The 25,551-nt window shown below is 41.3% G+C and overlaps 1 protein-coding gene and 1 long non-coding RNA gene across 6 annotated transcripts in view; one reads left to right on the top strand and one right to left on the bottom strand.

Annotated features, from left to right (window-relative positions):
• CTNNA3 (catenin alpha 3) overlaps positions 1–25,551 on the bottom strand; it is a 559,480-nt gene that overhangs the window by 212,428 nt on the left and 321,501 nt on the right. The gene's annotated exons all lie outside the window — the stretch shown is intronic.
• On the top strand, positions 21,019–23,813 carry LOC308585381. Its single transcript, XR_014007353.1, has 3 exons — positions 21,019–21,054; positions 23,192–23,265; positions 23,733–23,813. It is a non-coding gene; the product is annotated as an uncharacterized lncRNA (long non-coding RNA).

Genomic DNA, 25,551 nt, shown 5'->3' with positions numbered 1-25,551 from the left:
ATGAGGTCACCCCCGGGAGATGCATTGACTATGAGGCTTCCTCCAGAGCCACCTCTTGAAGAGCTACTATGACCCAATCAGTCCCTGTGTGGGCTCCCAGACAGCACTACTCCTTCCCAGACCCCTTTAGCAGGCTATCCAGATGTGAAAGATCCAGACCCAATGCCTTAACCACCAAAGTTGTGACAATTGATATGAGGAAGGTGAAAACCTGCAGAAAGGCCAATTAGTCTGCAGGGAATATATCTCCCTGGCCCTGAATATCCAAGTATTCCATAGCAAGGTCCTAACAAGTTCCAGCCCACTTACTTTTGGCATGACCATAACATGATAGAGCAGGAGGGTGGGAAATCTGGCATTGTCTAGAAATAAAGGTCAGACCCTGGGCACCACTCCCTTTTATAGTGAGGAAGTGGAGCTGGCTTTGGCCAGGTCTCCACCCACACCCAGCCTCTACAGCCCTGATGTGATTGGACCACATCATGGACCTCAACAGGTTATAATTGTGTGACCAGAAGGGTAGCCCCAATGTTCTCACTCTGACCACATGAACAATAAACCCCCTAGGGTCCCATGATCTGTGGCATAGCTGCACCAGGGCACAAAGCCCCCCCATATCCCATGAGTAAGTAGCTATTCCCAATGGCTTCTTTACTGAAAATTGCCCCCTGCTGCTGCTTTTCCCTAAACAGATACTATTATTATTATTATTATTATTATTATTATTATTATTATTATTGCTGTGTGAGGCCCTCCCGCTTTGCTTCAGGGCCCACTTTGGTAGATCCAGCCCTTCAGTTCAGATTGCTTCATAAGGGATGTGCTTTAGACCCCAAATCCAAAGCAATATCCAGAAATATCCAGAGCTTTGGGCCTCCCATTGACTTGCATTGGGAAACCAAACTGCATACCCTGCAAGTGCCCCCCCCCCGGCAACAGGACATCCCATTTTTTCTTCCGATATCTCATCCCCGCAAAACACACAGCACCCCAAGGAAAGAAGGTAGGAAGGAACATTGGGGGTTGGGTGTAATGCAAGATCATACAGTGGTACCTTGCAAGACGAATGCCTTGCAAGACGAAAAATGCGCAAGACGAAAGAGTTTTCCGTTTTTTGAGTCATTCCGCAAGAAGAATTTCCCTATGGGCTTGCTTCGCAAGACGAAACATCTTGCGAGTTCTTGCGAGTTTGTTTCCTTTTTCTTAAAGCCGCTACGCCGTTAATAGCCGCTAAGCCGCTAAGAGCCGTGCTTCGCAAGACGAAAAAACCGCAAGACGAAGAGACTCGCGGAACGGATTAATTTCGTCTTGCGAGGCACCACTGTACATTCAAATTTATATGAATCTTTCTCATTTAAACTATAACTCCCAAACTCTGCACGACAACTGCATTGACAGAAAGTCTCCCTCTCTGTGTGTGTACTAATTAAATAGTGAGACAAAATAAATGAATGTAAACATCTGGGGTAACTGTAACACTATTATCCCACATTTTATTGATTGATTGATTGATTGATTGATTGATTAACTTTGTATACTGCTCTATACCCGCAGGTCTTAGGGTGGTTCACAGGATAAAATCACAATATAAAATCACAAAATACATAATCAAAATAAAAACAAGAACAACCCAATCCCCTCCAACACATTTTAAAAGGGCACTCAATGTCAGACATTCAAAGGTGTGGTTACAGAGGAACGTTCCACCTATTATTGTCCATCTCCGTCCTTACAGATCAAAATGTCTCTTAAAATAGAAACTGGTGGTTTTTTCTAAATCTGTGTTCAAAAAACACATATAAATCTAGATAGGCTTAAGCTCCATTTCATAGTTTTATTATTTTGTATTTGCAGAACTTTAGAGATGACTTTGCCAGGCCAAATGCACACACTGAAAGTCATGGAACCCACAATACGGCACTTTTGTATTATTTATTTTCTCCTCCCAATAAGTTTGTGCCCCAAAGAAAGTCATTCCACATTTCTGTATATGCTAAGGCTCAGCTAACCTGTTATGGCCTCCTTTACCATTGCACAGCTCAATGCAAACAGTCACTGCTGTGGTCTCCGCTGAATACTGAGAGTTTTATATCTCATTTAAGTCAATTATATTTGGGGGCACTTTGCAGGACCAGATCAATAATGTCAAATCAATAAGCTTTACATTCAGCATAAGCTGTCTGAATTGCACATTTAATCTTAAGCATTTGACAACCAGAAGTTTACAAAGCCAAATATTTTGTCTAAGAACTATGTTTCTTTAATCTTATTTACCAAAACTAATCCAACAGATGCCCAGATATACTAATTCCACCCAAAAGGATAAACTACAATCTGTGTGTCTTTGATAAAAAGTACAACAGCACACCTTGCGGTAGTTTGTGCTGGAAATGAACTACCACTGATCTGGCTAATCTTTAGCATGGGGAAATTATAACCACTGAGCATGTCTAATTATCTAATCTTAAAACCTTTAGGATTTATCTTTTTCTGTTTCTAACTATGAAATGTGTCTCCTATTAGTAGAGAGGCATAACTACTCTCACAGAGATCCAGCTCTAAGGGCTTTCTGGCAGTTCCCTCATTGTGAGAAGTGAGGTTATAGGGACCCAGGCAGTGGGCCTTCTTGGTAGTTGTGGAACACCCTCCCATCAGATGTCAAGGAAATAAATGACTATCTGACTTTTAGAAGACATCTGAAGGCAGCCCTGTATAGGGACGTTTTTAATGTTTGATGCTTTAATTTGTTGGAAGCTGGCCAGAATGGGACAACCCAATCAGATGGGCAACATATTATTATTATTTATTATAATAATAACAACAACTTGGAATGGCATGGGATCCCTCCTGCCTTTTGGTTTTGAATTTCCAGAGCATATTTATTACACAAGTTCCTCTACAGGGCAGAAAAGTAGTTCATGAACTTGTTACCTTCCAATAAAGCTGAGCTTGTTCATGATTTAGGTACAGACAACTATTATAAGTTCTATTAAAATTTGCTTTCTACTGCATGAATTCGACAAGGTTTTATTTTGTTGCCATTTTAATGGAAACAAGAACATTTATATTTTATGCATATAAAATAAGATGAAGTTCCTGAAGGGTAAAAGTGAGAAAATGTGATGAGTTCGAGAGCATATAAACCTATCTGGCAAAACAGCAATATGTTGTATTATTACACCTGAGATGAAAATGGTTTAAGGTATAACGCCAGGGATATTTTAATTTCTAAACAGTAGTTTTCTCATTCTCTGAAGTTACTTAGTGAGAAAAAAACAACCAGAAACTAAAGTATATACAAAAATCATTTAAAGCTTCAAAATACAACAATGTTGAGCAAAGAAAACAAGTTAACATTTGGAAGAAGCCTTTTCAGAGGCAAGATCAAAAGCCACAATATGTAGGAAGACCATATTTTATCTTAAAACAAGGAGACTGATATTTTGATTGTTTGAACCTTTATTTGCATTTGTTTTTTGCTACCATAAACAAAAGCTATTTTTGTCATTGTATATCATAACAGTCAATAATAACTGCTTTGGCAAAGGTATTTATCCACATAGCAGTATATTGTAGACCCAAATAATACATCCAGATGCACTGTTTTATACAGTCGACTACTCAACACCTGATGGCAAGCGATTGAGATCCTCCCAAATTTTTATGGTCACTCTTTGTTTCTCGTTAATATTCCATTTCATTTACAGTGGTGCCTCGCAAGACGAAAAGAATCCGTTCTGTGATTCTCTTCATCTAGCGTTTTCGTCTTGCGAAGCAAGCCCATTGACGGATTAGCGGATTAGCGCTATTAGCGGCTTTTAGCGGCTTATCTGCTGATCGGATCAGCTGATAAGCAGCTTAGCGGCTTAGAAAAGGGGGGGAGGAAAAAAACCAGCAGGAACTCGCAAGACATTGTCGTCTTGCGAAGCAAGCCCATAGGAAATTCGTTTTGCGAAGCACCTCCAAAACGGAAAACTCTTTCATCTAGCGAGTTTTCCGTCTTGCGAGGAATTCGTCTTGCGGGGCACCACTGTATTATTATTATTATGTGGAAGCTTGTCTCTCACTAGAATGAAAAATATCCTCTATAATTGGTCTGAATAGAGGTTTCACCCTGTCCCTCCTTCAGTGAATGGAGCCCTTTAAATAAAAATTATAATAGATGTATACCCCTGAAACCATTAGAGATTCATGTAAGGTCTACTGCTAACTTTATTAATTAGATGATAAAACTGGCCTTTTTAAAGTCCTGGGACCCAATTATTTAACAGTCCCATCCTAAGGTGTCTTCTCCATTCTCTACACTTTTTTTTACATTATATATAATTTATCAACAGAGGTGGGATTTATGGGGAAACCGCAAATTCAGAATTAATTTTTATTTGTTTAAAAAATCCAAACCTGCACTTCAAGGAGGGAATTTGTCTGAAGACTAGTATTAGAATGATGATAATGACTGCTGATCTGAACACACTGTTAATAGGCCAAGATTCATATTATTTTCTTGTTGTGCTACTGAATGTGGTTAATAAAACTAGATTACTGAGGCTGTGGCTCTCCTGTATACAATCAGGATTGATATTTTGGGTGTGGGAAGCAATAAAAAAGAAACTAAAACAATCCTTATACAGTGGTACCTCTGGTTACGTCTTCATTCATTCCGGAGGTCTGTTCTTAACTTGAAACTGTTCTTAACCTGAAGCACCACTTTAGCTAATGGGGCCTCCTGCTGCTGCCACGCCGTCGGAGCATGATTTCTGTTCTCATCCTGAAGCAAAGTTCTTAACCTGAGGTACTATTTCTGGGTTAGCGGAGTCTGTAACCTGAAGCGTGTGTAACCTGAAGCGTATGTAACCCGAGGTACCACTGTAAAAAATTCCATTTTGTCCATGGCTGCCTTAGGAGGTGATTTTATGTGTGATAGCCACACAGCTCAGGGTGTCCCCACCACCACCACACACAAAAAAGAAAAAAGCACATAGATATCAGCCCTAGAGTTTTAGTTCACACTGGCTTCCAATTCACAATCTGTAAAGTTGACTCAAGAGAAAACAAAACTGGTCACCTCCCTCAGCTTGGTAAATAGATTGCATGTCATACACAATTTGTAAAACCTGCACAGTGTGGTGGTATGATAAAAATAGCTATCTCTCTGTCTCTTATTCTTCCGTGTCCAGGTTTGCTTTCATTAGGTTGACAATCATAGCTTTGGTGATTTGACAATCTGATTCTATCATTCTGTTATGAGAAAGCTTACTAACTTGCCTCCATATCTTCCCAAACTATCAATCGAAATAGATGGCCAATTGAATTATGCCCTCCTACTTGAGGTTTGGATGGGGGGGAGTGATGCACATAAAATGGGAGAATCTGATATCTTTAATGTTGATTTTTTTCCTATATTACTGTTCTCTAAAACATAGATGGCTGCTTTAAAAACCAGTAAGAATGGAGAAGACTCACATGCCCAAAATATCCTGCTGTGAAAATAACACCTTTGAATAAAACGAGGCAAAGAACTGCTTCTTAGAACTGCTTTTGGTGCATTTTGTAGGTCCTTGACTACAAAATACATGTGAAGTACATCAGCCTTGAATGACACATACAAGCAGAAGTCACTTCTTTCCCTGACAAAAGGGGCAGGGAATATGTGGCTCTCTAGAGCAGTGTTTCCCAACCACTGTTCCGCGGCACACTAGTGTGCCGCGAGATGTTGCCTGGTGTGCCGCGAGATGTTGGCTGGAGGGAGGCGGGTGAGTCGGGCGGCGAGAGGCGGGGCGGCGGCGGCGAGGAGAGGCCGCCCAGCGCAGGGCTCTCGCCGTCTGCCTGCCTGGCTGCCTGCGAGCTCGGCGGGCAGTGCCTCCGTCCGCAGCGCCCGCCTCGCGGCTCTCATTCCCTGCCCCTGCCAAAGCTCACCCAGCCAAGCCGCGCTCTCCTTCCTGCCTCGCTTTGCTGCCTCCTCCCCCCCCCCAAAGCTTGGAGGTTCCCCGGCTAGGGGGAGGAAAAAAAATTGAAACTTACACTTTCGTGCGTCCCTCCCGGCGTGACGCTGCGCGCTGACGTCACGGGGCTGTAATGGTGGTGTGCCTCGAGATTTTTTTCATCAAACAAGTGTGCCTTTGCCCAAAAAAGGTTGGGAAACACTGCTCTAGAGGCTGTTGGACTACAGCTCCTATCAGCCCTTACGACTGGCCATGCTGACTGGAGCTGGCTGGAGTTGGAATATATCAACATCTGAACAGCTACAGCTTCCTTACACCTGTCCTATAAAATGCATGTGCATGCATAAAAAAAGGAGATGATGTGCTTCCAAAGGCACCGTATGAAATCCTATACTGAACAAAGACTTTCTGCTTGCATCTCAGATATGCATGCAATTCAATATTCCTGGTATCCAACAACTAGAAGCTCTCTCTCCACTGCTTCTATCAGTAGCTCCACCCTTGTTTACATTGAGATAAGTTCCTAACTGCAGAGATTCCATTGTTATATAAAAGTCATTCATGTTGATGGGCTACATAAAAATATAACAATAACCACCATGCAAATACATTCCAATTTGAAACATAAATTATGTTGTAGAGGCTCAATATAGGCTCAAACACAGAATTGCTAACTATTCACAAGCATGAAAAACTATGGGAGAAATTCAGTGTTGTGCAAAGACAATCATTCTGTCATTTTGCCAAACAGAATGATGCCCCTCTCCTACCTCTGTGTGCTGTTCTGGGGCTTCTGCCAACCTGCCACCCACCCACCCACCCCGGCCAGTTTAGGGGATGCGGAAAGGAGAAGAGTGGGGAAAGCCCCACTGGGCAAGCAGAACTCCTTGAAGAGGGCTTCAGCTGCACTCATATGTTGTATCCCACTTTATATGTGGTATTCATCTAAGCCCTACTCAGAGTAGACTTATTGGAATCAAAGAACCTAAGGTAGCCATGTCCATTAACTTCTATGGGTCTACTCTGAGTAGGACCAGTACTGAATACCGCCTGTTATAATCAAAGCAGAAATCCATTATGATAGCTAACACTAATTTGGCTTCAACAATCCCAACACCTCCAGCAACCTCTCCAAAAGGAAGCTGAAAGGGTATTGAAAAACTGCTCTACAGTTCATTCTCTGAACTACATCTGGGCCTTCCCAAATACCTGGAGTAGCCATCTAATTATTATTTTTAAAATAATCATTTTTATTTTTTCCCCAGTATGTGGTCACATTCTAATACAGAAACCTTCAAGCATTCAAAGCAATGTGTGGGTCTGAAAAGCAGGTACACATGCACTGGCCATGTCCCCAACATCCCCATGGGGGAACAGGCTCTGCCCCTACCTGTGTGTGCAGAACACAAGGATCTGCAATGGGATGTTAAGGACATTCAGTTGAACATGGTTAGAAACTGTTGGGCAAGGAGCAATCTAACCTCTCCCTGCAGATCTTCACAGGGCTGGAAATGCATGAGTCCCTGCACCCCTTACCCAGCTTGAGCCCCCACCCATTCTTTTGAATGTTTGAAGAGCAGGGGTGCCGACTTGAATAAAATATTGTGAGGGCCCAGGTAAGCCCCACCCCACACAACCAATCACATGAAATAGTGCACACACACCATTTGAATGTGAATGGCCATCAACTTTGTGGGGGTCCAGCCCCCACATCTCCTTGGAGTTGGCTCCTATGTTGAAGAATGATTCTGTATTGGGATATGTTAGGGTTTTTAAGGTAAACTTCCTCTAAGTTCAATGGACTTTAATGTCTCTAACTCTGTGCCTGATTGGACCCGTTGACCTAGTGTTTTCTATAACAGTTTAAAATCCATTTGAATTAGCTTATTCCCAGTTGGTTATTATGCATTAGCTTCCCCCCACATGCAGTTGATCATAGAGCCAAACTGATCTAGTGGATCTGTCACTTTTCTCCTTAAGCTCAGATACCACACACAGGACAAGCCTGAAGGAAATAGTGAAGCCCCTTTTTCACATATGCAGAGCCGCATGGGAACTGATTTCAACTGGCACTTTCCCATGCCATTCAGAGCCAGCCCAAGACATTTTGCTGCACAAGGAAGAGCAGAAAATGGCATTCCTGACCAACACCAAGTGCATAGTACCCAAGGCCAGCCAAGTTATTCTGGCACCTTAGGTAGAAAGTCCCACAAGCACCTCTTGGCAATAAAATAAATACAATTCAATAATGATTTGCGGCTGCTTCATGACCCCTAAATCATCTGCCTGAGACAGTCACCTCACAAGACCTAATCATAGAGCCAGCCCTGCAGGTGTAAGTGTGTAGGTTGATAGCCCAACCACATGTGCTGGTAGGCCCAGTTTCATTGCTCCATCAAGGCCCCAGAGGTATTTTGGGAGATTAAAATGGCGAGTACAACTAGAAGCACATGTTGTTCGGAATGGTTTTCTTGTTGCTGCTGAGCCCACCTGCTTCAGGGTAGGGAGAAATTCCTTCTCTTGCTGCTGAACTCATGGGTGGACTTCACCAGACTTTGTGGGTCTTATTTTGCCACTTGAGGCAAAACAGGAACATGCCCCCCTCTGTTGTCACCACCCTGTCACAAGCAGGGTGACGGGTGTGTTGGGTGGCGGCACTTCTTCCAAAGTGCTGGCAGCACCAGCATCTTCTGGTGGGATTTTGTGCACTCCATGAGGTCACCCTGGAAACCAGTGCCACTAGTAGCATAGGTGGGCAACACCACTTGCACTTCTGCCACTCAAGGCAGGCACCTCACCTCATCAGTGGACAGGCCTGCTTGGCACTGAAGGACCATGTGGATTTTTAGTCCTTGGTAGGACTGGTTGCCTCAGATCCAGGTGAGATAACTACTCTGGCTAAAGAAATGTGCAGCTTGTTTCCTCTGTCAGGAGGGGAAAGAGATTTGGAAAATATAATTTATCCTGCAAGAATTACAAAAAACCAGTATACATTGGTTTGATACTTAGCAGCACTTAAACGTAGAAGATAACTATTAATTATTCTCAGGAACAGGACCAGCCCAAAACCCTTAGGCACCTGAGACAAGATGTGCCACCAATGCTTCTACCCCATGTGGACCCATGTCCTACTGGACATGGACCCATGTCCTACTGGGGTGAGAGGAGAATGCTGCCCAAGGTGGGTCGCCTTAGTTTGTCTCACTGGTATGCGGACCATCCTAGGGGAGCAAACCAGCTTAGGGTCTGCAGGGCAGACCGTGCAGTACACCTTTCTAACCACTTAACACCTCTCAGAAATTGCCGTCTGAGGCAACTGCCTAACTCTGCCTCACAGTAGGATCGGCCCTGCTCAGGAAGCAAGTTAAACAACTTGGCCAGTCAGCTAATGATCACCTGTATTTCCACCCCTCTTTCGAAGATGCTTATAAGAAAACAGGCTAAAAGCAAGTGGAGTAATTTTGGGGTGCAATTTCCCAAGGTTACAGGAATATATGAATTACATCAGAAACAAAGGCCACAGTGTTGTACTAAATCCTTGATGACTGTGCCAGTTTTCTTTTGCAGTATTCTTTTTGTTTCTTTCTATACACCTTTATATGCCCTTGCAGGAAGTCTTACGCACAGATGCATTGTATTTATATGAAAAATTTGTCAGAGAACCTATATGCTTACTAATAAATAATGGTTCCAGTTTATATTTTTAAGGAGGAAGATCTATTGAGGTATATAGAGATTCTATTTAACAGTGCTTTTTATGTGTATTTATGAATGCTGTATACATTTTCATTGTGGTTTATAACTTATATAGAGTGGAATATTTGGTTTATGGGGGGAAACTATATTTCACTGGGTTGAAAAACTGACCTCCGACATGCAGTAAAATAATACTACAAGGCTAGTTGATGTTTCAACCTCTTTTTCAATGTGAAACTGAGCTTTAGCAGAGCTCTTCTGGATGTCAAATACTGAGCAATAGCCAGCACACAAAATTTTGGTTACTCTTCTAACTATAATTTCTATATCATTTAGAATTCTTTATGTTAAAAGTTAGGAATAACATATTTCATGTTACAATATAATTACCACCCCCCCCATCCATCATGTACACTTTCCCAGCTCAGACAATTGTTCAAGTCCTCATAAACTATGGTTATGATGTGAATGGGTGTTTTGGCCCAGCACTTCTCTCCTCACCCCTTCTCTCTCCTCCACTTCTGTAAGCTGCCTTCAGCATGTAGAGTCTGGCTTGAGTTAAACCAGTGTTCCCTATTACTAGGGAACACTGGCCTAATGTCAATTAACCAATAAAGCTAGAGTTCCCTGGTTCAGATATAATCAGGAACTTTGGCTGTGTAGACATCACTGGCTTAAAAAGAAGCTATGACATGCTTTCTCTCAGTTTGGATCAAACCTGTGTTGCAGGGGGGCGGGGCGTGCATCAAAATGCAGTATTTCATAAGAAACAATAGGATAGATAAGGATTGTGGCTAATGTGTGTACACCACTTTCCAGACCAGTGGTGGGAGTGCATGGAATGCAGAGTAAACGGGAATGTGCACACCACATTAATATGACCCAGGATCTTTATACTAAAGTTGCATGATGGGAGGAGGGAAGGGGTGAAGTTCAGACTTGATGCCCAACCTGATTTCAAAAACTATTGCTTACGAAGTCTCAATGATTATCCAAACTGGGCCACTGTGTTTATCAACCTCTATACTATTTAAGGAGTATGTTTAAATGTTATTCTACTGAGACATTTTTCAAAATTTGCATATTTATATTTGATAACCACAGGCACTACACCACAAATCTGAACATTCACTCCCTTAGAATGCATCCCTTTTAAAATTATCATAGAAAGCATAATTTAGGTTTCCATCGTACAGTCACTTGTGGGTAAGAGCTGCTGAACTCAATGGGGATTACTTCTGAGTATATAGGATTGCACTGCTAAATTATTTTCCTTCTAGGAAAAGGATTGTTTTAGTAATGTACTATGTTATTAATGTCACATCTGCTATTGATTTGAAAAGATTACACAGTATACCCAAAGGATGATTATCTTTGCCCTACTGCCGCTGTAACTGTCTTGTTAACGAGGGAAGTGTCTTACGGAATCATATAATTCTTGAAATGTTCACTGTAATTTTGTTTGTCAAGGTACTAAATGGTTGAATTGGCTACTCAATAAATAAACAAAGAGTGTGGAAAGTATTCATAGTGGAAACTTTACTTTTCATCCCCTTACTAAAATTGGCATCCATTTTGGTTCAGTCCTAAAATAAAAGTTGCCTTTAACTGCAAAGGGCAAGACCTTAACTGCATTTAATCAAAGATTTTGGAATACCCATTTTCTTGAAAGCTGCAGAGTGTCTATTCCTCATTTTCTTTGGTAGAGTATGTCAAAAATATTTATTGTGAAGCAGTAGCTGTATTAGTCTATTGTTGCAAAAAGAAAAACAAGAGTCTTATGGCACCTTATAGGCTAGCAAATGTATTGTTATGAGTCGGGGGGGTAGAGAAGATTGTTGCCAAGGCCCTTCTAACCCCTGGACGCTTCTAACCCCTGGATCCAACAAGTGCTAAAATATAAGCCTAGTTAGCTTCCTTGGTGAGGCAATTGCCTGGGTGATGGGCCATTAAGGAGAGCAAAGGAAAGAGTTTCTGTCCCAAAGCTCCTGTTTTGCAGGACAAGAGAAAATGCTTCTTCACATAACACATCATTAATATATGGAATTTACTGCCACAAGATGTGTCACTTTGTTAAATTGATTTAAAGTGGTTTTGGACAATAGCCATAATGCCTATATGCTACTGTCAGGCAGCATGCTGCTGAATGGCTGTAGCTGAGAAGCAGCAGTGGAAGAAGTCTGCTGGTAAGCTTTCCATAGGAATCTGCTTGGCCACTGTGGGGGGAAAAGATGCTGAACCCGATAGATTACTTTCAGATCAGACTAAACTTTTTGTAATTAAAGTCAGTATTCTGGCATTGTGAGAACTCTTAATTAATGTACACATTGCAACTAAAGGCAAGATATCGAACTTATAATGTTAGAAACCTAAGACCTTTCAGCCTAATGGATTTATAAAGTGCTTTGACACTACCTTTCCTATTCAGCTGGCCCATGAGAGCAGTTCAGGAAAGGGAGACTTAATGAGATCTAAACAGCATCAGATAAATGCAGGGCTGTTAAAGTAAACAAAAATCCCATTTGGTTTGTCAGTTTATTGCAAAGTATATTGACTGTAAATACTAATGTTCACAGCCACTAGATAAGGGCTGATATATTCGGCTGACAAAGAAACCATCTAAACTCAAGCAATATGCTTCAAAAGCAAGACTTTTTTCTGCAATTGCATTTTAACAACTGCAGAAAGTATTTCCTAAATTATCATTGAGGAAAACAAAAGCAGCAGCACAATCCAGGATGCATTTACTCAGGGAGATGTGCCAGTGAGTTCCAGGGCTTACTCCTAAGTAAATCTGTAGAGGCTTGTGGCCATGCTGAACAATCCCATACATGGAAACGTCACTGAGTTCAGTGGGACTTACTTCCAGGTAAGTGTTTTCAGAATTGCAGCTTCAGTCTTGTAAATGGCACAGCATATATGTATATCACCAAGCACCCCCATAAAAGGATGAAAAGATCCCAGGAACCATAAATGTTTACACATCAGCTAATACGCATAAGTCCTGCACCATATTATTCTTCAGAACCTGCTTCACAGCAACCTGAATTTGCTGGCATTAAAAAGTAATTATTTCACAGAGCCCGCTTTGACATTACTGCCCATATTACTGACAGGCACTCCTAGCCTCAGTATTCCCATCTGTAATACAGGTAGATAATGTGTCAGAAGCATTTTGAAAACACGGTACCAAGAGTGGGGAACCTAACAGGACTGATGGGAGTTGGAGTCCTACAACATCTGGGAGACCACAGAGTCCCCATCCTGCATGATACAAACACAAAGCAGTATTATTGCTTAGGGATGCCTGTTTTATTTATATTATATACATTTTTAAAGAAAAAGGCAGCATATAAATTTAAAAAAGAAATAAAGAAGTGTCCATTATTTGTACTAAAAGTAACTCAGTGCTACTTTTAATACAAATAACATTTAAATTTGTGCCAGTTTGTTTTCCTTGTTCTAGATCTGAGATTAGCAGTCCACAAAATACCAGCACCACAATCCAACAACGAATTTGGGCAAAATAGTCACTTATAGTAAGGGACTGTTTTGAACTATATGTTCTTCATCTGGCATAGCAAAAACATAAATGCAATTTATTAAGTATCACATTTCACTGTGGATATAGACGTAACACATATTCTCCTGTCAAATTATCTGTTGTCCTTGTCTCCTGCTACTTAGGGCAGTACACCTGACATAGACATGTTCCTATTTCATCCCATGCCATATCCCAACAATACTCCCTTTACCTGGCTCAAGTGGCAGACTTGTGTCACTGGAAAGCACAAAAGGCTAGAGAAAGTGGATATTAAATAATGTATTTTGTTGGGAGATTTTAACAGCTATATCAAGAAAAATAAGCTTTAAGAAGTCTGATATACTGTTTGTACCCACAAGTGTACAATGGCCCAAAATGGCTAAACCAAACTATTTGTCAAAGAAAGTGGAACTCCTCCATAACCCTTTATAAATATCATAAATCTCTGCTGCTTAAACTAAAGCTCTCACTATAGGTCTCTTGTTTCTGCTCTTTTATAAAACAGCAAAGTCTCTTTTTCATTTATGTAGGCATGTTCAAGAGCATATGAGTATGTCTCTTATTGACATGGGAAGTAACTGCATGATGTAACAGGGTGACCACTTGCAGAGTCTGCCAAAGAGGGGCACAGCTGCGGGTACTGACATGCCATCCCAGATACAGCAAAGCTTCCACTTTCATTGGTGCCATGAGGGGGCAGATTAGGAGAGGGAAAGCACTTGTAGGGGGGGGGGGTTGAGTGGCAGCAGTGGGCAAAGGCCAGCATTATCTGGCACAGGACTAAGTGTGGGGCTTCCAACTGCAGCATGTGCCCTGGGAGGCATCCTGGCTCCTGCCCAAGATAAAAAAAAGGTGTCCTTTCTTGTAAGTAAGAAAACAAACTTTATTTTGACAGTGTAAACTCAGCAACAGCAGAAGGGCAGAGTTTTGTTTAGTCTGGGCACCAGCAATGAGGCAAAGATCAAACCAACTTATGAGACAAGCTTCAGCATTCCCTGAAGCATGGGCGTAGCCAGGGTTTTTGTTAGGGGTGGCAGGACTTTTCTTGGTCAGTTAGTTAAGTATTTCTATTGCTTTACTTGATCGGGGGGGGGGCTGCTGTTTGGGGAAGCTTTTAATGTTTAACAGACCACTGTATTTTAATATTTTGTTGGAAGCCGCCCAGAGTGGCTGGGGAAACCCAGCTAGATGGGCAGGGTATAAATAAAAAAATATTATTATTATTATTATTATTATTATTATTATTATTATTATTATTATTATTATTATTATTATTCCTGCCCCCCTGGCTACACCCATGCCATGAAGGCAGTTCAGGGACAAGGCCAGGGGGTTAATGCTTCAGGATCAGGAGTTCTGATCTTAAGACTGCACAGGAGCATGAAGTTGTATCAACAATTGGCCCTGCTTACCTGCCACACTTTTAAGTAGGCAGGAAAGTACAGCTACTCATGAGAACTGCCTGTCCCACCAAGAGCTCCTGGATTGATGCCGGGCACTCCTTCTAGGGACCTGGGTCTGCACCAGCCTCTTGAGGTGCTGCTGTTGCATCAGAGACAATGCATGACTTTCCTTCTCCCTTGCTTGCTCAGTCTATGCTGTGGGGCTTCCTCCTTCCTTGGGCATTGAAATGGCTTCCCTGGCATTGGATGGTTCTGCCTTCTCCCCCTGCACTAAGGAAGAGAGGACTGGTCAACATGATTCTTGCTCTGCCCACCCATTCCTTCTTCCCCTCCACCCTGGCTTAAATTTGCTACTTAGTTTTGCATCCAAGCTTCACAGCAGGCAGTTGCGAACATTTTTTCCCCCTATTATTCTTCCATTTTCAAAACTCTAAACCACAAATATCAAGAGTGCTTGTCTGGACTTTGATAGGTCTCAATCTATCTTCATTGTGATGGTTTCTTTGACCTTTAACGTATTTAATGTTTAATCTACATTGATAGTGCAAGATTCTTTCTATGGATTAATAATGGATATGGCAGCACTATGGATATGGAATGCAATAAAGGGCAATAAAGGCCAGAAAAATATAGAAGTATGTAGCTAATGCTCTCTCACTATTGAAAGCCTCTCAAGGAAAATCAAGGTAAAAGTCATGACACATGAAGATTTATATAAACAAAGTTCTTCTTATTATGATGTTCCATGTGAGGTTCCCCTAGAAACACAGCAGAAGGACAGCAAAAATCTCATTGATTAACAGAAATGTTTATTTGTTACCTCCATTCTTGGCTGAACAGAGTTTGGGGGCTCAAGGGAATTCATAACTGCTGAAGTTAGGGAATGTTCTGTGGGAAGACCATCCTAATAAATGCACCACTGTGTTGAATGAAGAAACAAGGATACAGAGTTTTGTACATGAAACAGAATAGCAAACTTAATTCCTAAGTCAGAGAAACCATAACCCAAATTCTACATTCATTTTCACAGTAGTACCTGTTTCAGAGGAGCGAGTATGGTAGATGCAATTTTAGACTAACCTTGAGGAAAATTAGCATCCTGCATTTATCTTGCCAGTGCAAAGTCAACAATGTCTCTTTTAAAATTACCATATACATGCATTTCCCAATAAGCCTCATGTTTTGGTTTTATATTGTTACCATTCTCATCAAATATATAATAGATATATAGCTATTGTGGTTAATAGTTTCTCTCTATCCTGCATGCTAAGGGAACATGTGGAGTACTGTGTCCTACTGTGGACCCCACACTTTAAGAAGGATACTGATCAGCTGGAGTATATCCAAAGGACAATGACCAGAATGGTGAAAAGCTCTGGAAATCAAGTCCTATGATGAGTGGTTGGAAGAGCTGAGTAAGGACTAATCTACACTGATGAGTTATAACGTTAAAAATGTGTTATATAAATGTGACACCAGAGGGCGCTGTAAAGCAGTGATCTGTTGCCAATGGGAAATTCCATTGGGAGTTATATTTTTATAGTGTTTTTTTATTAGTGTTTTTGAGATGAGCATAGATTCAGCCTATGTTTAGCTTGTTAAAGAGAAGGGTTGTTGTTATTGTGGGAGGAAGAGATTTTCAAATATCCAAAGGGCTATACTGCAGAAAATATAGCAAACCTGTATGGTGTTGTTTCAGAGGACAAGACAAGTCAGTAGCTGGAAATCGCAATGAATATTTCATTTGCATGTCAAGACCCTCAAGCCAGCCCAATCGCAATGAATATTTCATTTAACATTAGGATAAAACTTCCAACAGTATCAGTGAAAAAGACTATCAGTGTGGAGGTGGGGCGTGAACTGGAGATACACAGCCATCAGTCATGCAGATCCTGCACTGAACAGGGAGCTGAATTAGTGACACCCTAGGTCCTTTCTAACTATGATTCTATGAGGGAAATAATGTAAAGGCATTAAAGACTGTGATCCACATCCAAAAACAAGGCAACTGTTTGCAGGCGTTCTAATCATCCATGGTCAGACAGGACTACAATTATTGCTAGAGGGCAGCATTTAAGTACAAGTGTGCTTGGAAGTCTTCTTGAAACCACTGACCCCTGGAAAGAAGCCACTGGCCTCTGGAAAGAAGCTGGCAGGCTGTTCGCTCCTTGGCATGAGGTCCCTCCACATCTCAATTCACCCCAGAGACCTCCTTTTGCAGCTGAAGCAAAGGCTTGCTTTGTTAAGTGAAGTTGACAACTAAAATAGTGCTAAATAGGGTGACTTGGCTGCCTCAGGACATGTTGCCTCTAGGTTTCCATGTTACGTCCCACCCAGGGCCAGAGTTATGATGAAGCATCCTCAGGCGATTGCCACGGGTGGCAAGACCCTGCCATGATCCAGGGATGGCAGATCCTGCTGCCATGCCTGCTGGTTCCCTATGGCTTAAGCAGTCACTGCTGCTGCCTCCAAAATGCTGCCTGGGCCCTGGCTCAGTTTTACTTCGTAGAGATTTCCCTTGCTTTTTTCAAAATGGCTCATTGTACCAATGCAGTATAGGGAGCTAAGGACATCAACAGGAGCCCAGCCAAGAGGGCAGCTTTTGCTCCTTTTAGCACAAAATGCAGAGCCACCTGAACTAGCCTTCACAAAACAGGTGCCCTCCAGATGTTTTGGACTACAACTCCCACCAGCTACAGCAAGCCCTAAGGGCAGCTACACCTGAGAAGACTGCACTACTCTTCCGCCCTTTGAATAAACAAAAATAAAGCCAAACCTTCTCCAGTTTGAATAATAGCAAAACCATAAAGGGAGGAAAGTATGGCATTGGTTCTATGACAACAATGTGTGGATGCCCCATAAAAACTGAATGAACCAAGAGTGGCAACCCCACACTAAACACACAGAGAATAAACATCCTCTCCTTGCTCTTTCCAGCAGCTGTTTACCAAACACAACCCTACAACTACTGGATAGGGCTCTTCTCCACCCGCAAATTGTCCATTCACGAAACTACCCACAACTATTAACAGAATATAAGCATCCTTTCGTCAACTCAAAACTCTAATCAGATGGCACATTCCTGAAAAGCCAGAGTGATATACTAATTCATGCTACTCGTGCAGCAAACTCAAAAGCAATATAATTTGGATCCAGTCCAACAGAAAGCACAAATTGAAACCCTGTCTGCAAGAAGATTTTACTTTGTTACAGGCTGGCCAGCAGAAGCTGTTATATCAAAGTGTTGTTTTCTTCTGCCTTCCCCAGCCCCTTTTCTTTCTGTATTAGTTTGCATGTCATAAGAACGTAAAGAAGAGCCAGCTGGATCAGGCCAGTGGCCCATCTAGTACAGCATCCTGTTCCCACAGAGGCTGATCAGATGCCTGTGGGAAATCAGCAAGCAGGATGTGAACATAAGAGCAATCTCCCCAACTGTGCTTTCCAACACTGCTGCCTCCAGCTGTGGAGGCCGAGCGTAGCCATCATAGCTAGTTGCCATTGATAGCCATGTCATTATTTTAAATTTTGTATACATCATCCTTTGAGTGCATTGGCAGAAAAGCTGTGTACACAAATGCAGTCAATAAATTAAGAAGCCTCCAGACAAACTATTGAGTATTTTTTTCTCCGTAACATTAAGCATGAAAACTCCCCCGCAGTTGGGAGTATGTATTTCAAACAGCAGGGAGACAATCCTCAAATCACTTACTGCAAAGTAATTCCATTTGCTTCAGTAAGACTAGTACAGGTAGTGTGAGGGCTATGGTTTTAGGCTGCAGCCCTATATACACTTACTTAGGAGTAAATCTCATTGAACTTAATAGGGCTTACTTCTAAGCAGACGTGTACAGGATTGCACTATCAAGTATATTTAATAACTATGCAGGCCAACAACCTGTGTAAAGAAATTCTAAAACTTAAGAGATGCTCAATCAGTGAAAAAAGAAGAAAGGAAAGAGAACAATCTTTCATGACCGTTAGGTTTTGATGTGAAGTTTATACATATTCATGATACTTAAAAGCTGTAATCTCTGAAGTTATGCTGGGGAATATGTAGCCTAATATATTCTTCCTATTACCCAAAGGGGCAAAGATGAATTAGTTGACTGGATACTTTTTTAATCAAATAATGACCTGATCCTATGATGAATAGGAACAGCTTTTAGGAGACTACCAACTATATTTACAAGTTCCAGTTAAGAATTAAAGTAATTCTAATCAACTTTGCATTGCTGTTTTTAACTAACACTGCAGATGTGAAAGCCAACTGGTCACTCATTGAATGCAAACACAAAGCAATCTGGCCTCTGGTGGCCCTTCAAAAGAGATGTGGGAAAGATTTTTCCATAATTCAGTTAAGAGGAAAAGAAAACTGTCCTAAAAAGGCAAGAGAAAGACATATTCCATAGGATCTCCCCATTTTTGGACAAAAGTGTCCCCTGTCCTGTTTGGACTTCAAAAAAGAGGCATTTCCCCCTGTACAGTGGTACCTCGGGTTACATAAGTTTCAGGTTACAGACGCTTCAGGTTACAGACTCCGCTAACCCAGAAATAGTACCCCGAGTTAAGAACTTTGATTCAGGATGAGAACAGAAATCGTGTTTTGGCGGCACGGTGGCAGTAGAAGGCCCCATTAGCTAAAGTGGTGCTTCAGGTTAAGAACAGTTTCAGGTTAAGAATGGACCTCTGGAACGAATTAAGTACTTAACCCAAGGTACCACTGTATTCGAGTTTGACTGGCCCCATCAAGATCAATCCTGGTTTAAGGACCGACCTATGACACATATCAAATCCAGGTGGTTCCTCCGGGATGCTGTTTGGGGTGGCATCTGTGGCCCATCAAGCCCCACCAGGGTATTCAGACACACACAATGACTCCCCAGACCTCTTTGCTGGGGTACGCTATTTCTTTGGATCAGGAAGAGGGATAGGGATCCATCCCATGGCAAGAGGAGGATCCAGTGTCATCCAGTGGCCATGTGGGCAGCTGAAGCTCCCCCCTGTCTCACCCATGTTCTTGCTGGGCCACAACCTCTGTTCCAACAGAAGCTGGTAAGCAGTCTTTACATCAGCATCATTCCCCTTCCCAATTTTGGATGCAAATTAAAAGGAACTCCTCTCATTCAGAAAGGAAGGGCGGAGCCTGAGAAATGTAAAATACATTAATCTAGCCCCACACGTTGTTGCAACCCTTTGTTGCCGTGCACTTACATAGTCATGAGCGGCTAGGGGGTAGGAGTGCCTTGCGGAGCAGGCCTCCCCACAGTGATGTCCCTGCTGCTAATTGCAATGGGGCAGGGCAACAGCAAGGTCAAAGTCAGAACTAGGACACTCACATTCCATGTCACCAAATAACTGCAAATGTGTTCACAAACGTGAACACTGACTATATGGAGCTCCACTCATGCGGAAGCCTTTGGGCCAATACCATATCACTAGCGTTACATTTGAAACAAGCCTTAGTTCACAAACCATTGCCTCTCAAATGTATTTCGTAAGGTTTTCATGAAGACCAATGTATCCACAACACAGGGAAACGGAAGAAAAAGGGGTGGAGGGAGAGAGAGAAAGCAAACAACCAGTTTTGCACATTAGTATTAATCATTTGCCAGAGGCAAATCTTTTATTTCACTTTCTTTCTTTTTCTCTTTTTTGGAAATGTACGAGTGCTCTTTCTGTCCATTAAAAAGGGAATTCAGACAGAGATGGCCTCATGGGAAAGTGGAGATTGGCTATTACACTGAAGTGAGAGATTGCTTTTCATATACAATTATTGGAAGTGCCACTTGTCCCTAGCTAAATTAAACAGTTGTAGAGGCAGACCATATCACTTCAACCAAAATCAGTACATTTCTCCTCTCTGTACTGAATGATCTTTTGCGAATATAGAAGTGTGCAAAGCAAAATATACTATGTTTTCTATTGTTAAATAAATTACTATGGGGGGGGGAATCCAACAATTTTAATTAAGAAGGGCTGGATTTAAAACCAATATAGGTATTTATATGTCTGCATACCCCAAGAATATTTTAAAATACTACTCTATCAGAACTACAAATGCCACTACCCTGGGGTGGGTACAAAAATGAGGTCCTTGGCTTTTATAGCTTTATACTGTCATGATTAAAATGCATTTTGTAATTTTTTTAGTATGATTTTAGTAAGTTGGCAACAGTAATAAGCAGAAGCACTAGGGTCAAATTGTGTATTTGACAACCTTGTAAGCTACTGCTTGTTAGATGCATTTATGCCTATAATATATTCATATTCATATATCATGCTTTTAAAAACATGTATCAAACATATTTATACTACTCTATTATATCCTTTCATTTTTAAAACCCAGTTGGATTGACAAATCTTTGTACAAGCAGGTCAGCCTTGAAGCCAAAATGTGTATGTGTGTATGTGAGCGAATGTTTTTTTGCTTGCAGAGGGCTAAGAAGGAAATAAGCACATGAACAAACAGGTAAGCCAGACATTTTCTGCTTTGCTTTACTATACTACCAACCTATGGGCCTATGGAAATGAGTATGTTCCCATGCATTTTTCAGCCCCGTGGCATTCTAGATCAGGCTTCCTCAACCTCAACCCTCCAGATGTCTTTGGCCTATAACTCCCATGATCCCTAGCTAGCAGGACCAGTGATCAGGGATGATGGGAATTGTAGTCTCAAAACATCTGGAGAGCCGAGGTTGAGGAAGCCTGTTCTAGATCCTGTGACAAATGAAAGTGCTTAACCATCCCAAGTGTATATAAAGGCAGTTCTGCATCAGTGCCAATTGAGAGAAGGCAATTTGGGTGGAGAAGCCTCCTTGAAGCAGGCAGGGCCCACCCCTTCTCACAAGAGGCATTCATCACCCTTCTCTGGCTCAGGCAGGTGTCCCCTCCCTGCTAGTTTTTATCAGCCAAGAGGGGCAAGAGCCTAGAGTGCAAGTGGTCACGCTGACTGATCCACACACCATATTTGCCATATTTTTGAACCTTACTAACATAGCAGGTTTGGACAGTGCTCTGGACATCTCTCAGGATTCATCTGCTGTAACAGTGGAGTCAAGGTCCCAGCAGATGCAAGCAATTTTATCCTCAAAATGCTTTGCAAACAAGTCACACGAGCTACCGTCAGTTCTGTCACCTCCTTCAGGCCAGAATGTAAAACGCCCTGCATTACCCAATAACAGCTCTGCTGGACGGCACAATGAGGATACAATGGCGGCTGCAAAGTATGCCTTCTTTGCTGCCTTCATTGCCACTAGGTTGGCTCAATAATGAGCCCTCACCAGTGTTTGATTGCATTTGACTGGAGTTTTCATCCTTTCACATTCGAGCTTTCTCCTAGCTTGTTTCCTCGCCCTAGATTCTGGAGTATGTCAGGGAGCTAAATGGGCTCCACAAAGCAGAAGAGGGCATTCAGGAGTGATTGTGTCAACTGCCCAAGCCATTTGGATGTTCCAGAAGTCAGCCAGAGCTTTGACAGGAGCACCCGTCATATCAGCTGAAAAATCCCTACAGGATCCTTAGGCCCCTGGGTCCTGTGTGTGTGTGTGTGTGTGTGTGTGTGTGTGAGAGAGAGAGAGAGAGAGAGAGAGAGAGAGAGAGAGAGTAGTATACCCCATTTTTTGTGTGTATGAAATTAGGGTTAGTATGCTAAGTAGAATTATTCATTCATTCCAATTTATATTCACCACTTTCTAGGGCTTTTCTCTTCAAAAGGAAAAGTCCCAACAGTGTAATATTGATTTTAGGAAATAAAGCTTTGAACTTGCATTCTCCTTTTGCAAAGAAAGATCCCTAGGCTGTGTGCCAAGATCAATCTTGGCATACACAGCAAGGCGGTTGTTTAAAGTTCACAATCCAGTTCCACCTCAAACAGGATTCTGTGACAATACCATGCTGAGCACAATGATGACTGGACGTCGAGTAGCACTATAGTAATGTTACATTTTGTAGGGAAACTAGAATGGTTGTCATAGAACTTTTTAAAGGCTAAGGAGAATCTCCAAGGATAATATGTGCACCAATGCTTTCTCATTTGTGACACACTGAGCTAAAACAACAGGTATTTTCTGAAATTGTTCTGGGGTGTTTCTTCCAGAAGTACTAATTTACAAAACTGCTGACCATAGCCAGAGCTGCCTTATTTTTTATTTCTGCTCTGTGGTTCTGCTTGTCCTTCATGCCAACTTGATATCAGTTTCAATTGTCAAGGTAATTCATACTTCTATACTACAAAAGGAAAAACTGTTTTGGTAACATAAATGATGTTTTATGGCCTCAGAACTTTACACAGACTCGTAATATGCACTACGGTTAGTCCACAAACATCTTACTCAGGATTAGCCATATTGGTTATGTAGCCCTACACTTCAGTAACCAGTTTTTGGATTGTAGCCTAGATCAATATTTTCAGACTCCCAACATGGAGCACAAAACCTTCTAATATTGATGACCTGTCCTAATCACATTTGGAAATTTTCATAGAACCACGTTGTTGGAGGTCTAACTGGGCCAAGACTCTTGTTTCTCACACTAAAATCTGATTTTGCACACAGAATAGACTAAGCAGGTTTCCTAGCCCTAAATTTCCTGCCCTCACTTTTACACAGATTCAACTTCACTTACTGACAGAAACATCTGGATGTGACATGAAGACTACATGCTCCCTTTCAATATGGCTCAGGTAATGTTTATGTGTCATACACAATGGAACTGCTAGAAACATTTTATAATAAACAGGAATAAAGGGGAGGGGTTAACCAGGCCTTAAAAGCAATGCATTTGTAATGGCTACAGAACTATTGCAAACTTTATACACAGCAATATGGATATTATCTGGCTCTGCAAATGTCAATGGACAAGCGTCCTCACTGGGAGCTGGGACATTTGTAATGCAGCATGCAGCTCTCAAAATAAGACAGCATCAGTTGAAAAATGTCTAGCCATTATTTGTTGCAAAGCAGATTCATTGCAAATAAAGTATTTATCTATATAATATGTTACTCATCTATTGACTAGCCTAGAAGCATTCAATTAATTTTCTCATTCATATTCCAGCCTTCCCATAATATGTAGCATCGCAGCTTCTACATCAAGAGTTTTTCCATTTCTTTTCATTTTATTGGCTTTTCTTGCCTTTCCTGTGTACAGTTGGAGACATCAGGGAGAAGGGTTATCTGCTTCCTCCAGTTACCGTGGAAACGTTGCATAGAATCAGACAGCACTAGCTCCTAAGAATTTTTTTAAAAATATTTGTCTAGTATAGATTACATAAAATAAAAAAATGGATTGAAACGATATAAAATATGCTTCCATGCTTCTAGAATTCATTATGTGATCTTAATTCAGTTTAAAAGGATGATAAACCATTTTTACAAGGGCTCACTCTTCACAGTAAAATTACTATTCTAGGAAAGGTAAAAAAGGATCATAAGGGAACATATTAAACATTTATAAGCATTATAAACAAATTATTATAATATTGGACTCAGTATTCCAACCTAAGCACAGGACTTTATAAATCTAAAAAAGTTTCACAATATGGACATATTACATGGAGCTATTGTTCTGAGCCCTAAATACCCAGGGTTGTTGTTTTTTACCCTCAAAATCATGGAAACTACAGAGCTGTGAACATTTATAATTTATACTGTAAACTAGGGAAGGCTAAGAAAGTCAACTTTTGCAAATTTCTCTCAGAAATGGCCTAATCCACACATCTTGGATTGGAACTTAGCTGTCTACCAGATTTTGCACTTCTGTGAACTTCTGTGATGCAGGTCTTCACCATTAAATACATATTTTGAAAGTACTCTCTATACTTGTCATTTTAATGTAGAAATGGAATGGAATATGAATATGGGTAAAACAAAATGTGAAAGTGCTATAGAATCAAAATAGACAAATTCACCTTACTGTAAGCTGGCAAGCATGGCTTCACATCATTTCAAAAGCAATTTTAACAGTGCAGTTCCATGTACAATATGTTTACTTGGATGTAAGCCTGATAGTATTCAGTGGGGCTTGCCCCCAAGTGAGTGTGCACACAACTGAGGCTAAAGCAGCAGCAACAGCAGTATCAACAACAACAACTCAATTGGTTCAATCAAGCCTATTTGCAAAGTTTTCCCAAAACCCGGTCTAGTAAAATCATACTAATTCGTACCATCCCCATCAAAGTGAAAGGGAATTTTTTTCCTTCCCCTTTGATCTCAACAAAAGAAGGGCCTTCTCTTGCATCTAAAAGATTCCCTTAGAGGGAACAACATGGAGTCCACTTTCCATGTGTTCCTCCTGCATCATTTGATTTTTAACATCGTCATAATTTATTGTCTTCCCAAGAGGCAAAACTGTTCCAGTTCTAGTGATGGTGCACAATGTTTTCTTTTTTATTGATATGCATTCACAGAACTGTTGCTTCAGCTTTACTGATTTCTTTCTAGGACCTACTCAAGCAGCACCAGCAGCTCAGCAAGTGCCATGAGATGTTGTGCCATGTTGTGCCAACATTTTGTGCCATGAGATGTTGAAGGACTTCAGGCATTACAGGGAGGTTGGGCAGGATTTTCTTGCCCACACTAGGTTCAAATTAAAGAACTATACATGAGTCACCATCATAGCAAAACTATTGTTTCATCTTACTATTTTGACATGGTTCTCTCCTTGATGACAAATATACCAGTATTCATTCATTTTATTTCTTTGAAGACCAGAATCATAGATTAGTATATTTACCCTCTATAAGTTACTTCTTTCTTGCAGTTTTCTTTCATGGTAAAACAATTCCGTTTTCCATGCCCAGTCATAATTATGTTCTCTCTTCTGCATTTCCTCCTGCCTTTATATTTATTACTTATTGAGTGCCATTTCAGACTTCTGGTTAGTAAAACAGTGGTAGTTTGCCTCAGCCCGAAGAACTGCATAAGGTATAAATTATGGCTGGGGTTGTTTCTTGAAGAGTATTTCCCCA

The sequence above is a fragment of the Podarcis bocagei genome (genome assembly GCF_964188305.1).
Source record: "Podarcis bocagei genome assembly, chromosome: 4".
Taxonomy (NCBI): domain Eukaryota; kingdom Metazoa; phylum Chordata; class Lepidosauria; order Squamata; family Lacertidae; genus Podarcis; species Podarcis bocagei.
Note: the sequence above shows the minus strand (reverse complement) of the source record. Positions and strands in the feature narration are given on the sequence as shown.